This window comes from Pleurodeles waltl, unplaced genomic scaffold (assembly GCF_031143425.1).
Source record: "Pleurodeles waltl isolate 20211129_DDA unplaced genomic scaffold, aPleWal1.hap1.20221129 scaffold_39, whole genome shotgun sequence".
In the NCBI taxonomy this organism is placed as follows: Eukaryota; Metazoa; Chordata; class Amphibia; order Caudata; family Salamandridae; genus Pleurodeles; species Pleurodeles waltl.
Genome location: NW_027150097.1, coordinates 5,946,878 through 5,962,416, shown reverse-complemented (window position 1 = coordinate 5,962,416; position 15,539 = coordinate 5,946,878). Strand labels below are relative to the sequence as shown.

The window sequence follows — 15,539 nt, the reverse complement described above, 5'->3', positions numbered from 1 at the left end:
GTCCTCTGTATTTTCAATTCCAGACCTTCCTGCTCAGGGAAACAGTGGGATCTGAAGCTGATGAAGGAGAGAGGATGGATCATCCTGACAGTGGACCCTGTGGTGACTGCTACTAATTCTCAATCATCTACTACATGGGGTGTGGATTTGCAGAATTTTGAGCCAGTGCATATGGCCGGTGGTGACTGCTACTAATTCTCAATCATCTACTACAGGGGGTGTGGACATGCAGAATTTGGAGCCAGTTCAAGATTCAGATCAGGAGGTGCCTGGCTCCATACCAATCAACTCAGTGCCTCTGAGACAAGGACTTGAACGGTACAGTTTGAGTCCTCGACCGCCATGCTCAACGCGGCTGCAAGGATTCGGGGTGGATTGACTGAATGTGGTATTTATTGTTGTGTACTATTCTTGTATACTGGATTAGTATAGTATCTTTTTTTTGAGCAGCTATGTTTGTTTTGTATTGGTTAAGGAGAAATGTTGTGTTCGTCATGGGCACGCCCATGATCCACACCAAGGGAGGTAGGGAGTGTTAGTCTCCCCCGAGTTTTGGAGTTGGATGGTAGGTGCGGTGATGTGGAATCGGAGAGAATAAAAGGTAGGGGAAGGTGTTCCTCGTGGCCAAAGACTCCATATTATTCTTTGTGTATTTATTAAAACTTCTCTGCAAAACAGGCACTGTGTGTGCACGACGCAATACCCCCACCCCTCCCATCCCCTGAATACAGAAGTTAAAAACCAGCTCTGATTGGGACGCAGGGGACCCTGGTGCCACTGAACCTTCTGCACTGTGAACCTGCTGAACTATTGACAGCTGCGCTTTTGATATGTAGGGTCGAAACCTTTATCTCGGCCCCTCTATCACGATTTGTTGAAGATGCTGTGATTTCCTGCTTTACCGATTTACTGCGATTTAGCCAACTTCAGGCAATTAGTGCAAGCAACGGAAAATAGATCTTATTGATAATTTACAGAAACTGTTGACATTGTTTTTGATACGGTGCTTGGGAAAAAAAAGTCAAAAAATGTATCCACCTCGCAAAATACACTTGTCAGAAGTGGGATTCGAACCCACGCCTCCAAAGGAGACTGCGACCTGAACGCAGCACCTTAGACCACTCGGCCATCCTGACACTCTTGACACTGCACTGATGGCTTAATTTGCAGCTTATAAACCAAAATGAGTGCCATGTACTGAGTGAATGTTGTTTAATGTCCTCTGTATTTTCAATTCCAGACCTTCCTGCTCAGGGAAACAGTGGGATCTGAAGCTGATGAAGGAGAGAGGATGGATCATCCTGACAGTGGATCCGGTGGTGACTGCTACTAATTCTCAATCATCTACTACATGGGGTGTGGACATGCTGAATTTTGAGCCAGTGCACATGGCCGGTGGTGACTGCTACTAATTCTCAATCATCTACTACAGGGGGTGTGGACATGCAGAATTTGGAGCCAGTTCAAGATTCAGATCAGGAGGTGCCTGGCTCCATACCAATCAACTCAGTGCCTCTGAGACAAGGACTTGAACGGTACAGTTTGAGTCCTCGACCGCCATGCTCAACGCGGCTGCAAGGATTCGGGGTGGATTGACTGAATGTGGCATTTCTTGTTGTGTACTATTCTTGTATACTGGTTTAGTATAGTATCTTTTTTTTTAGCAGCTATGTTGGTTTTGTATTGGTTAAGGAGAAATGTTGTGCTCGTCATGGGCACGCCTATGATGCACACCAAGGGAGGTAGGGATTGTTAGTCTCCCCCGAGTTTTGGAGTTGGATGGTAGGCGCAGTGACGTGGAACCGGAGAGAATAAAAGGCCAGGGAAGGTGTTCCTCGTGGCCAATGACTCTATATTATTCTCTGTGTATTTATTAAAACTTATCTGCGAAACAGGCACCATGTGTGCACGATGCAACACACCCCTCCCATGCCCTGAATACAGAAGTTAAAAACCAGCTGTGATTGGGACGCAGGGGACCCTGGTGCCACTGAACCTTCTGCACTGTGAACCTGCTGAACTATTGACAGCTGCGCTCTTGATATGTAGGGTCAAAACCTTTATCTCTGCCCCTCTATCACGATTTGTTGAAGATGCTGTGATTTCCCGCTTTACCGATTTACTGCGATTTAGCCAACTTCAGGAAATTAGTGCAAGCAACGGACAATAGATCTTATCGATAATTTACAGAAACTGTTGACATTGTTTTTGATACGGGTGCTTGGAAAAAAAAAGTGAAAAAATGTATCCACCTCGCAAAAGTCACTTGTCAGAAGTGGGATTCAAACCCACGCCTCCAAAGGAGACTGCGACCTGAATGCAGCACTTTAGACCACTCTGCCATCGTGACACTCTTGACACTGCACTGATGGCTCAATTTCCAGCTTATAAACCAAAATGAGTGCCATGTACTGAGTGAATGTTGTTTAATGTCCTCTGTATTTTCAATTCCAGACCTTCCTGCTCAGGGAAACAGTGGGATCTGAAGCTGATGAAGGAGAGAGGATGGATCATCCTGACAGTGGATCCGGTGGTGACTGCTACTAATTCTCAATCATCTACTACATGGGGTGTGGACATGCTGAATTTTGAGCCAGTGCACATGGCCGGTGGTGACTGCTACTAATTCTCAATCATCTACTACAGGGGGTGTGGACATGCAGAATTTGGAGCCAGTTCAAGATTCAGATCAGGAGGTGCCTGGCTCCATACCAATCAACTCAGTGCCTCTGAGACAAGGACTTGAACGGTACAGTTTGAGTTCTCGACCGCCATGCTCAACGCGGCTGCAAGGATTCGGGGTGGATTGACTGAATGTGGCATTTCTTGTTGTGTACTATTCTTGTATACTGGTTTAGTATAGTATCTTTTTTTTTAGCAGCTATGTTTGTTTTGTATTGGTTAAGGAGAAATGTTGTGTTCGTCATGGGCACGCCTATGAGGCACACCAAGGGAGGTAGGGATTGTTAGTCTCCCCCGAGTTTTGGAGTTGGATGGTAGGCGCGGTGACGTGGAACCGGAGAGAATAAAAGGCCAGGGAAGGTGTTCCTCGTGGCCAATGACTCTATATTATTCTCTGTGTATTTATTAAAACTTATCTGCGAAACAGGCACCATGTGTGCACGATGCAACACACCCCTCCCATGCCCTGAATACAGAAGTTAAAAACCAGCTGTGATTGGGACGCAGGGGACCCTGGTGCCACTGAACCTTCTGCACTGTGAACCTGCTGAACTATTGACAGCTGCGCTCTTGATATGTAGGGTCAAAACCTTTATCTCTGCCCCTCTATCACGATTTGTTGAAGATGCTGTGATTTCCCGCTTTACCGATTTACTGCGATTTAGCCAACTTCAGGAAATTAGTGCAAGCAACGGACAATAGATCTTATCGATAATTTACAGAAACTGTTGACATTGTTTTTGATACGGGTGCTTGGGAAAAAAAAGTGAAAAAATGTATCCACCTCGCAAAAGTCACTTGTCAGAAGTGGGATTCAAACCCACGCCTCCAAAGGAGACTGCGACCTGAATGCAGCACCTTAGACCACTCTGCCATCGTGACACTCTTGACACTGCACTGATGGCTCAATTTCCAGCTTATAAACCAAAATGAGTGCCATGTACTGAGTGAATGTTGTTTAATGTCCTCTGTATTTTCAATTCCAGACCTTCCTGCTCAGGGAAACAGTGGGATCTGAAGCTGATGAAGGAGAGAGGATGGATCATCCTGACAGTGAATCCGGTGGTGACTACTACTAATTCTCAATCATCGACTACATGGGGTGTGGACATGCAGAAGTTTGAGCCAGTGCACATGGCCGGTGGTGACTGCTACTAATTCTCAATCATCTACTACAAGGGGTGTGGACATGCAGAATTTAGAGCCAGTTCAAGATTCAGATCAGGAGGTGCCTGGCTCCATACCAATCAACTCAGTGCCTCTGAGACAAGGACTTGAACGGTACAGTTTGAGTCCTCGACCGCCATGCTCAACGCGGCTGCAAGGATTCGGGGTGGATTGACTGAATGTGGCATTTCTTGTTGTGTACTATTCTTGTATACTGGATTAGTATAGTATCTTTTTTTTTAGCAGCTATGTTTGTTTTGTATTGATTAAGGAGAAATGTTGTGTTCGTCATGGGCACGCCTATGATGCACACCAAGGGAGGTAGGGAGTGTTAGTCTCCCCCGAGTTTTGGAGTTGGATGGTAGGCGCGGTGATGTGGAACCGGAGAGAATAAAAGGTCAGGGAAGGTGTTCCTCGTGGCCAATGACTCTATATTATTCTCTGTGTATTTATTAAAACTTATCTGCGAAACAGACACAGTGTGTGCACGATGCAACACACCCCTCCCATGCCCTGAATACAGAAGTTAAAAACCAGCTGTGATTGGGACGCAGGGGACCCTGGTGCCACTGAACCTTCTGCACTGTGAACCTGCTGAACTATTGACAGCTGCGCTCTTGATATGTAGGGTCGAAACCTTTATCTCTGCCCCTCTATCACGATTTGTTGAAGATGCTGTGATTTCCCGCTTTACCGATTTACTGCGATTTAGCCAACTTCAGGAAATTAGTGCAAGCAACGGACAATAGATCTTATCGATAATTTACAGAAACTGTTGACATTGTTTTTGATACGGGTGCTTGGAAAAAAAAAGTCCAAAAATGTATCCACCTCGCAAAAGACACTTGTCAGAAGTGGGATTCGAATCCACGCCTCCAAAGGAGACTGCGACCTGAACGCAGCGCCTTAGACCACTCGGCCATCCTGACACTCTTGACACTGCACTGATGGCTCAATTTCCAGCTTATAAACCAAAATGAGTACCATGTACTGAGTGAATGTTGTTTAATGTCCTCTGTATTTTCAATTCCAGACCTTCCTGCTCAGGGAAACAGTGGGATCTGAAGCTGATGAAGGAGAGAGGATGGATCATCCTGACAGTGAATCCGGTGGTGACTGCTACTAATTCTCAATCATCGACTACATGGGGTGTGGACATGCAGAAGTTTGAGCCAGTGCACATGGCCGGTGGTGACTGCTACTAATTCTCAATCATCTACTACAAGGGGTGTGGACATGCAGAATTTAGAGCCAGTTCAAGATTCAGATCAGGAGGTGCCTGGCTCCATACCAATCAACTCAGTGCCTCTGAGACAAGGACTTGAACGGTACAGTTTGAGTCCTCGACCGCCATGCTCAACGCGGCTGCAAGGATTCGGGGTGGATTGACTGAATGTGGCATTTCTTGTTGTGTACTATTCTTGTATACTGGATTAGTATAGTATCTTTTTTTTGAGCAGCTATGTTTGTTTTGTATTGATTAAGGAGAAATGTTGTGTTCGTCATGGGCACGCCTATGATGCACACCAAGGGAGGTAGGGAGTGTTAGTCTCCCCCGAGTTTTGGAGTTGGATGGTAGGCGCGGTGATGTGGAACCGGAGAGAATAAAAGGTCAGGGAAGGTGTTCCTCGTGGCCAATGACTCTATATTATTCTCTGTGTATTTATTAAAACTTATCTGCGAAACAGGCACAGTGTGTGCACGATGCAACACACCCCTCCCATTCCCTGAATACAGAAGTTAAAAACCAGCTGTGATTGGGACGCAGGGGACCCTGGTGCCACTGAACCTTCTGCACTGTGAACCTGCTGAACTATTGACAGCTGCGCTCTTGATATGTAGGGTCGAAACCTTTATCTCTGCCCCTCTATCACGATTTGTTGAAGATGCTGTGATTTCCCGCTTTACCGATTTACTGCGATTTAGCCAACTTCAGGAAATTAGTGCAAGCAACGGACAATAGATCTTATCGATAATTTACAGAAACTGTTGACATTGTTTTTGATACGGGTGCTTGGAAAAAAAAAGTCCAAAAATGTATCCACCTCGCAAAAGACACTTGTCAGAAGTGGGATTCGAACCCACGCCTCCAAAGGAGACTGCGACCTGAACGCAGCGCCTTAGACCACTCGGCCATCCTGACACTCTTGACACTGCACTGATGGCTCAATTTCCAGCTTATAAACCAAAATGAGTGCCATGTACTGAGTGAATGTTGTTTAATGTCCTCTGTATTTTCAATTCCAGACCTTCCTGCTCAGGGAAACAGTGGGATCTGAAGCTGATGAAGGAGAGAGGATGGATCATCCTGACAGTGGATCCGGTGGTGACTGCTACTAATTCTCAATTATCTACTACATGGGGTGTGGACATGCTGAATTTTGAGCCAGTGCACATGGCCGGTGGTGACTGCTACTAATTCTCAATCATCTACTACAGGGGGTGTGGACATGCAGAATTTGGAGCCAGTTCAAGATTCAGATCAGGAGGTGCCTGGCTCCATACCAATCAACTCAGTGCCTCTGAGACAAGGACTTGAACGGTACAGTTTGAGTCCTCGACCGCCATGCTCAACGCGGCTGCAAGGATTCGGGGTGGATTGACTGAATGTGGCATTTCTTGTTGTGTACTATTCTTGTATACTGGTTTAGTATAGTATCTTTTTTTTGAGCAGCTATGTTTGTTTTGTATTGGTTAAGGAGAAATGTTGTGTTGGTCATGGGCACGCCTATGATGCACACCAAGGGAGGTAGGGAGTGTTAGTCTCCCCCGAGTTTTGGAGTTGGATGGTAGGCGCGGTGACGTGGAACCGGAGAGAATAAAAGGTCAGGGAAGGTGTTCCTCGTGGCCAATGACTCTATATTATTCTCTGTGTATTTATTAAAACTTACTTGCGAAACAGGCACTGTGTGAGCACGATGCAACACACCCCTCCCATGCCCTGAATACAGAAGTTAAAAACCAGCTGTGATTGGGACGCAGGGGACCCTGGTGCCACTGAACCTTCTGCACTGTGAACCTGCTGAACTATTGACAGCTGCGCTTTTGATATGTAGGGTCGAAACCTTTATCTCGGCCCCTCTATCACGATTTGTTGAAGATGCTGTGATGTCCTGCTTTACCGATTTACTGCGATTTAGCCAACTTCAAGCAATTAGTGCAAGCAACGGAAAATAGATCTTATCGATAATTTACAGAAACTGTTGACATTGTTTTTGATACGGTGCTTGGGAAAAAAAAGTCCAAAAACTTATCCACCTCGCAAAATACACTTGTTAGAAGTGGGATATGAACCCACACCTCCAAGGGAGGCTGCGACCTGGACGCAGCGCCTTAGACCACTCGGCCATCCTGACACTCTTCACACCTCCCTCATGGCTCAATTTCGAGCGTATAAACCAAAATGAGTGCCATGTAGTGAGTGAATGTTGTTTAATGTCCTCTGTATTTTCAATTCCAGACCTTCCTGCTCAGGGAAACAGTGGGATCTAAAGCTGATGAAGGAGAGAGGATGGATCATCCTGACAGTGAATCCGGTGATGACTGCTACTAATTCTCAATCATCGACTACATGGGGTGTGGACATGCAGAAGTTTGAGCCAGTGCACATGGCCGGTGGTGACTGCTACTAATTCTCAATCATCTACTACAAGGGGTGTGGACATGCAGAATTTGGAGCCAGTTCAAGATTCAGATCAGGAGGTGCCTGGCTCCATACCAATCAACTCAGTGCCTCTGAGACAAGGACTTGAACGGTACAGTTTGAGTCCTCGACCGCCATGCTCTACGCGGCTGCAAGGATTCGGGGTGGATTGACTGAATGTGGCATTTCTTCTTGTGTACTATTCTTGTATACTGGATTAGTATAGTATCTTTTTTTTGAGCAGCTATGTTTGTTTTGTATTGGTTAAGGAGAAATGTTGTGTTCGTCATGGGCACGCCTATGATGCTCACCAAGGGAGGTAGGGAGTGTTAGTCTCCCCCGAGTTTTGGAGTTGGAAGGTAGGCGCGGTGACGTGGAACCGGAGAGAATATAAGGTAGGGGAAGGTGTTCCTCGTGGCCGAAGACTCCATATTATTCTTTGTGTATTTATTAAAACTTCTCTGCGAAACAGGCACTGTGTGTGCACGACGCAACACCCCCACCCCTCCCATCCCCTGAATACAGAAGTTAAAAACCAGCTGTGATTGGGACACAGGGGACCCTGGTGCCACTGAACCTTCTGCACTGTGAACCTGCTGAACTATTGACAGCTGCGCTTTTGATATGTAGGGTCGAAACCTTTATCTCGGCCCCTCTATCACGATTTGTTGAAGATGCTGTGATTTCCTGCTTTACCGATTTACTGCGATTTAGCCAACTTCAGGCAATTAGTGCAAGCAACGGAAAATAGATCTTATCGATAATTTACAGAAACTGTTCACATTGTTTTTGATACGGTGCTTGGGAAAAAAAAGTCCAAAAATGTATCCACCTCGCAAAACACACTTGTCAGAAGTGGGAATTGAACCCACGCCTCCAAGGGAGACTGGGATCTGAACACAGCGCCTTAGACCACTCAGCCTTCCTGACAGTCTTCACACCTTGCTCATGGCTCAATTTCGAGCGTATAAACCAAAATGAGTGCCATGTACTGAGTGAATGTTGTTTAATGTCCTCTGTATTTTCAATTCCAGACCTTCCTGCTCAGGGAAACAGTGGGATCTGAAGCTGATGAAGGAGAGAGGATGGATCATCCTGACAGTGAATCCGGTGGTGACTGCTACTAATTCTCAATCATCAACTACATGGGGTGTGGACATGCTGAATTTTGAGCCAGTGCACATGGCCGGTGGTGACTGCTACTAATTCTCAATCATCTACTACAGGGGGTGTGGACATGAAGAATTTGGAGCCAGTTCAAGATTCAGATCAGGAGGTGCCTGGCTCCATACCAATCAACTCAGTGCCTCTGAGACAAGGACTTGAACGGTACAGTTAGAGTCCTCGACCGCCATGCTCAACGCGGCTGCAAGGATTCGGGGTGGATTGACTGAATGTGGCATTTCTTGTTGTGTGTTATTCTTGTATACTGGATTAGTATAGTATCTTTTTTTTGAGCAGCTATGTTTGTTTTGTATTGGTTAAGGAAAAATGTTGTGTTCGTCATGGGCACGCCTATGATGCACACCAAGGGAGGTAGGGAGTGTTAGTCTCCCCCGAGTTTTGGAGTTGGATGGTAGGCGCGGTGACGTGGAACCGGAGAGAATAGAAGGTCAGGGAAGGTGTTCCTCGTGGCCAATGACTCTATATTATTCTCTGTGTATTTATTAAAACTTATCTGCGAAACAGGCACAGTGTGTGCATGATGCAACACACCCCTCCCATGCCCTGAATACAGAAGTTAAAAACCAGCTGTGATTGGGACGCAGGGGACCCTGGTGCCACTAAACCTTCTGCACTGTGAACCTGCTGAACTATTGACAGCTGCGCTCTTGATATGTAGGGTCGAAACCTTTATCTCTGCCCCTCTATCACGATTTGTTGAAGATGCTGTGATTTCCCGCTTTACCGATTTACTGCGATTTAGCCAACTTCAGGAAATTAGTGCAAGCAACGGACAATAGATCTTATCGATAATTTACAGAAACTGTTGACATTGTTTTTGATACGGGTGCTTGGAAAAAAAAAGTCCAAAAATGTATCCACCTCGCAAAAGACACTTGTCAGAAGTGGGATTCGAACCAATGCCTCCAAAGGAGACTGCGACCTGAACGCAGCGCCTTAGACCACTCGGCCATCCTGACACTCTTCACACTGCACTGATGGCTCACTTTCCAGCTTATAAACCAAAATGAGTGCCATGTACTGAGTGAATGTTGTTTAATGTCCTCTGTATTTTCAATTCCAGACCTTCCTGCTCAGGGAAATAGTGGGATCTGAAGCTGATGAAGGAGAGAGGATGGATCATCCTGACAGTGGATCCGGAGGTGACTGCTACTAATTCTCAATCATCTACTACATGGGGTGTGGACATGCTGAATTTTGAGCCAGTGCACATGGCCGGTGGTGACTGCTACTAATTCTCAATCATCTACTACAGGGGGTGTGGACATGCAGAATTTGGAGCCAGTTCAAGATTCAGATCAGGAGGTGCCTGGCTCCATACCAATCAACTCAGTGCCTCTGAGACAAGGACTTGAACGGTACAGTTTGAGTCCTCGACCGCCATGCTCAACGCGGCTGCAAGGATTCGGGGTGGATTGACTGAATGTGGCATTTCTTGTTGTGTTCTATTCTTGTATACTGGTTTAGTATAGTATCTTTTTTTGGAGCAGCTATGTTTGTTTTGTATTGGTTAAGGAGAAATGTTGTGTTCGTCATGGGCACGCCTATGATTCACACCAAGGGAGGTAGGGAGTGTTAGTCTCCCCCGAGTTATTGAGTTGGATGGTAGGCGCGGTGACGTGGAACCGGAGAGAATAAAAGGTCAGGGAAGGTGTTCCTCGTGGCCAATGACTCTATATTATTCTCTGTGTATTTATTAAAACTTATTTGCGAAACAGGCACTGTGTGTGCACGATGCAACACACCCCTCCCATGCCCAGAATACAGAAGTTAAAAACCAGCTGTGATTGGGACGCAGGGGACCCTGGTGCCACTAAACCTTCTGCACTGTGAACCTGCTGAACTATGGACAGCTGTGCTTTTGATATGTAGGGTCGAAACCTTTATCTCGGCCCCTCTATCACGGTTTGTTGAAGATGCTGTGATTTCCTGCTTTACCGATTTAATGCGATTTAGCCAACTTCAGGCAATTAGTGCAGGCAACGGACAATAGATCTTATCGATAATTTACAGAAACTGTTGACATTGTTTTTGATAAGGGTGCTTGGAAAAAAAAGTCCAAAAATGTATCCACCTTGCAAAGACACTTGTCAGAAGAGGGGTTTGAACCCACGTCTCCAAGAGAGACCGTGACCTGAACGCAGCACCTTACACCACCCGGCCATCCTGACACTCTTGACACCAGACTGATGGCTCAATTTCCAGCTTATAAACCAAAATGAGTGCCATGTACTGAGTGAATGTTATTTAATGTCCTCTGTATTTTCAATTCCAGACCTTCCTGCTCAGGGAAACAGTGGGATCTGAAGCTGATGAAGGAGAGAGGATGGATCATCCTGACAGTGGACCCTGTGGTGACTGCTACTAATTCTCAATCATCTACTACATGGGGTGTGGACTTGCAGAATTTTGAGCCAGTGCACATGGCCGGTGGTGACTGCTACTAATTCTCAATCATCTACTACAGGGGGTGTGGACATGCAGAATTTGGAGCCAGTTCAAGATTCAGATCAGGAGGTGCCTGGCTCCATACCAATCAACTCAGTGCCTCTGAGACAAGGACTTGAACGGTACAGTTTGAGTCCTCGACCGCCATGCTCAACGCGGCTGCAAGGATTCGGGGTGGATTGACTAAATGTGGTATTTATTGTTGTGTACTATTCTTGTATACTGGATTAGTATAGTATCTTTTTTTTGAGCAGCTATGTTTGTTTTGTATTGGTTAAGGAGAAATGTTGTGTTCGTCATGGGCACGCCCATGATGCACACCAAGGGAGGTAGGGAGTGTTAGTCTCCCCCAGGTTTTGGAGTTGGATGGTAGGTGCGGTGATGTGGAATCGGAGAGAATAAAAGGTAGGGGAAGGTGTTCCTCGTGGCCAAAGACTCCATATTATTCTTTGTGTATTTATTAAAACTTCTCTGCAAAACAGGCACTGTGTGTGCACGACGCAACACCCCCACCCCTCCCATCCCCTGAATACAGAAGTTAAAAACCAGCTCTGATTGGGACGCAGGGGACACTGGCGCCACTGAACCTTCTGCACTGTGAACCTGCTGAACTATTGACAGCTGCGCTTTTGATATGTAGGGTCGAAACCTTTATCTCGGCCCCTCTATCACGATTTGTTGAAGATGCTGTGATTTCCTGCTTTACCGATTTACTGCGATTTAGCCAACTTCAGGCAATTAGTGCAAGCAACGGAAAATAGATCTTATCGATAATTTACAGAAACTGTTGACATTGTTTTTGATAAGGTGCTTGGGATAAAAAAGTCCAAAAATGTATCCACCTCGCAAAATACACTTGTCAGAAGTGGGATTCGAACCCACGCCTCCAAAGGAGACTGCGACCTGAACGTAGCACCTTAGACCACTCGGCCATCCTGACACTCTTGACACTGCACTGATGGCTCAATTTCCAGCTTATATACCAAAATGAGTGCCATGTACTGAGTGAATGTTGTTTAATGCCCTCTGTATTTTCAATTCCAGACCTTCCTGCTCAGGGAAACAGTGGGATCTGAAGCTGATGAAGGAGAGAGGATGGATCATCCTGACAGTGGTTCCGGTGGTGACTGCTACTAATTCTCAATCATCTACTACAGGGGGTGTGGACATGCAGAATTTGGAGTCAGTTCAAGATTCAGATCAGGAGGTGCCTGGCTCCATACCAATCAACTCAGTGCCTCTGAGACAAGGACTTGAACGGTACAGTTTGAGTCCTCGACCGCCATGCTCAACGCGGCTGCAAGGATTCGGGGTGGATTGACTGAATGTGGCATTTCTTGTTGTGTTCTATTCTTGTATACTGGTTTAGTATAGTATCTTTTTTTGGAGCAGCTATGTTTGTTTTGTATTGGTTAAGGAGAAATGTTGTGTTCGTCATGGGCACGCCTATGATGCACACCAAGGGAGGTAGGGAGTGTTAGTCTCCCCCGAGTTATTGAGTTGGATGGTAGGCGCGGTGACGTGGAACCGGAGAGAATAAAAGGTCAGGGAAGGTGTTCCTCGTGGCCAATGACTCTATATTATTCTCTGTGTATTTATTAAAACTTATTTGCGAAACAGGCACTGTGTGTGCACGATGCAACACACCCCTCCCATGCCCAGAATACAGAAGTTAAAAACCAGCTCTGATTGGGACGCAGGGGACCCTGGTGCCACTGAACCTTCTGCACTGTGAACCTGCTGAACTATGGACAGCTGTGCTTTTGATATGTAGGGTCGAAACCTTTATCTCGGCCCCTCTATCACGATTTGTTGAAGATGCTGTGATTTCCTGCTTTACCGATTTACTGCGATTTAGCCAACTTCAGGCAATTAGTGCAAGCAACGGACAATAGATCTTATCGATAATTTACAGAAACTGTTGACATTGTTTTTGATAAGGGTGCTTGGAAAAAAAAGGTCCAATAATGTATCCACCTTGCAAAGACCCTTGTCAGAAGAGGGGTTTGAACCCACGTCTCCAAGAGAGATTGTGACCTGAACGCAGCACCTTACACCACCCAGCCATCCTGACACTCTTGACACCAGACTGATGGCTCAATTTCCAGCTTATAAACCAAAATGAGTGCCATGTACTGAGTGAATGTTATTTAATGTCCTCTGTATTTTCAATTCCAGACCTTCCTGCTCAGGGAAACAGTGGGATCTGAAGCTGATGAAGGAGAGAGGATGGATCATCCTGACAGTGGACCCTGTGGTGACTGCTACTAATTCTCAATCATCTACTACATGGGGTGTGGACTTGCAGAATTTTGAGCCAGTGCATATGGCCGGTGGTGAATGCTACTAATTCTCAATCATCTACTACAGGGGGTGTGGACATGCAGAATTTGAAGCCAGTTCAAGATTCAGATCAGGAGGTGCCTGGCTCCATACCAATCAACTCAGTGCCTCTGAGACAAGGACTTGAACGGTACAGTTTGAGTCCTCGACCGCCATGCTCAACGCGGCTGCAAGGATTCAGGGTGGATTGACTGAATGTGGTATTTATTGTTGTGTACTATTCTTGTATACTGGATTAGTATAGTATCTTTTTTTTGAGCAGCTATGTTTGTTTTGTATTGGTTAAGGAGAAATGTTGTGTTCGTCATGGGCACGCCCATGATGCACACCAAGGGAGGTAGGGAGTGTTAGTCTCCCCGGAGTTTTGGAGTTGGATGTTAGGTGCGGTGATGTGGAATCGGAGAGAATAAAAGGTAGGGGAAGGTGTTCCTCGTGGCCAAAGACTCCATATTATTCTTTGTGTATTTATTAAAACTTCTCTGCAAAACAGGCACTGTGTGTGCACGACGCAACACCCCCACCCCTCCCATCCCCTGAATACAGAAGTTCAAAACCAGCTCTGATTGGGACGCAGGGGACCCTGGCGCCACTGAACCTTCTGCACTTTGAACCTGCTGAACTATTGACAGCTGCGCTTTTGATATGTAGGGTCGAAACCTTTATCTCGGCCCCTCTATCACGATTTGTTGAAGATGCTGTGATTTCCTGCTTTACCGATTTACTGCGATTTAGCCAACTTCAGGCAATTAGTGCAAGCAACGGAAAATAGATCTTATCGATAATTTACAGAAACTGTTGACATTGTTTTTGATACGGTGCTTGGGATAAAAAAGTCCAAAAATGTATCCACCTCGCAAAATACACTTGTCAGAAGTGGGATTCGAACCCACGCCTCCAAAGGAGACTGCGACCTGAACGTAGCACCTTAGACCACTCGGCCATCCTGACACTTTTGACACTGCACTGATGGCTCAATTTCCAGCTTATAAACCAAAATGAGTGCCATGTACTGAGTGAATGTTGTTTAATGTCCTCTGTATGTTCAATTCCAGACCTTCCTGCTCAGGGAAACAGTGGGATCTGAAGCTGATGAAGGAGAGAGGATAGATCATCCTGACAGTGAATCCGGTGGTGACTGCTACTAATTCTCAATCATCGACTACATGGGGTGTGGACATGCAGAAGTTTGAGCCAGTGCACATGGCCGGTGGTGACTGCTACTAATTCTCAATCATCTACTACAAGGGGTGTGGACATGCAGAATTTGGAGCCAGTTCAAGATTCAGATCAGGAGGTGCCTGGCTCCATACCAATCAACTCAGTGCCTCTGAGACAAGGACTTGAACGGTACAGTTTGAGTCCTCGACCGCCATGCTCAACGCGGCTACAAGGATTCGGGGTGGATTGACTGAATGTGGCATTTCTTGTTGTGTACTATTCTTGTTTACTGGTTTAGTATAGTATCTTTTTTTTTAGCAGCTATGTTTGTTTTGTATTGGTTAAGGAGAAATGTTGTGTTCGTCATGGGCACGCCTATGATGCACACCAAGGGAGGTAGGGATTGTTAGTCTCCCCCGAGTTTTGGAGTTGGATGGTAGGCGCGGTGACGTGGAACCGGAGAGAATAAAAGGCCAGGGAAGGTGTTCCTCGTGGCCAATGACTCTATATTATTCTCTGTGTATTTATTAAAACTTATCTGCGAAACAGGCACCATGTGTGCATGATGCAACACACCCCTCCCATGCCCTGAATACAGAAGTTAAAAACCAGCTGTGATTGGGACGCAGGGGACCCTGGTGCCACTGAACCTTCTGCACTGTGAACCTGCTGAACTATTGACAGCTGCGCTCTTGATATGTAGGGTCAAAACCTTTATCTCTGCCCCTCTATCACGATTTGTTGAAGATGCTGTGATTTCCTGCTTTACCGATTTACTGCGATTTAGCCAACTTCAGGCAATTAGTGCAAGCAACGGACAATAGATCTTATCGATAATTTACAGAAACTGTTGACATTGTTTTTGATAAGGGTGCTTGGAAAAAAAAAGTCCAAAAATGTATCCACCTCGCAA

The 15,539-nt window shown here is 46.0% G+C and overlaps 5 non-coding genes across 5 annotated transcripts; all 5 read right to left on the bottom strand.

Moving 5' to 3' along the window:
* Positions 1–1,053: 1,053 nt before the first annotated feature.
* Positions 1,054–1,136, bottom strand: TRNAL-CAG (transfer RNA leucine (anticodon CAG)). The gene has a single exon. It is a non-coding gene; the product is annotated as a tRNA-Leu (tRNA).
* A 3,559-nt stretch (positions 1,137–4,695) lies between these two features.
* On the bottom strand, positions 4,696–4,778 carry TRNAL-CAG (transfer RNA leucine (anticodon CAG)). Its single transcript has one exon. It is a non-coding gene; the product is annotated as a tRNA-Leu (tRNA).
* Positions 4,779–5,909: 1,131 nt separating this feature from the next.
* Positions 5,910–5,992, bottom strand: TRNAL-CAG (transfer RNA leucine (anticodon CAG)). The gene has a single exon. It is a non-coding gene; the product is annotated as a tRNA-Leu (tRNA).
* Positions 5,993–11,982: 5,990 nt separating this feature from the next.
* Positions 11,983–12,065, bottom strand: TRNAL-CAG (transfer RNA leucine (anticodon CAG)). Its single transcript has one exon. It is a non-coding gene; the product is annotated as a tRNA-Leu (tRNA).
* Positions 12,066–14,333: 2,268 nt separating this feature from the next.
* On the bottom strand, positions 14,334–14,416 carry TRNAL-CAG (transfer RNA leucine (anticodon CAG)). Its single transcript has one exon. It is a non-coding gene; the product is annotated as a tRNA-Leu (tRNA).
* Positions 14,417–15,539: the final 1,123 nt, after the last annotated feature.